A 243-nucleotide genomic window follows, 5' to 3' on the forward strand; every position below is an offset into this window, starting at 1 on the left:
TTGGGGGTGTACTGTTCATTAAGACCAGATGTGAAACCAGTGGCTGTTGTAAAAAAAAAAAAATACACCAGATGGCATTAATAAATGTACTTTTAAATATAATGAACCTTTTTTTGTCATATTTATTTGCAGCTGTTATATTACACTGTATTCTAATGTATATATTGCTCTCTGCTCTCATTAGAGTTACAAATGACCTGCTCTTATCATCTGATCGTGGTTGTATCTCTCTATTAGTGCTAT

Source organism: Sinocyclocheilus anshuiensis, unplaced genomic scaffold (assembly GCF_001515605.1).
Source record: "Sinocyclocheilus anshuiensis isolate Anshui unplaced genomic scaffold, SAMN03320099.WGS_v1.1 scaffold1635, whole genome shotgun sequence".
In the NCBI taxonomy this organism is placed as follows: domain Eukaryota; kingdom Metazoa; phylum Chordata; class Actinopteri; order Cypriniformes; family Cyprinidae; genus Sinocyclocheilus; species Sinocyclocheilus anshuiensis.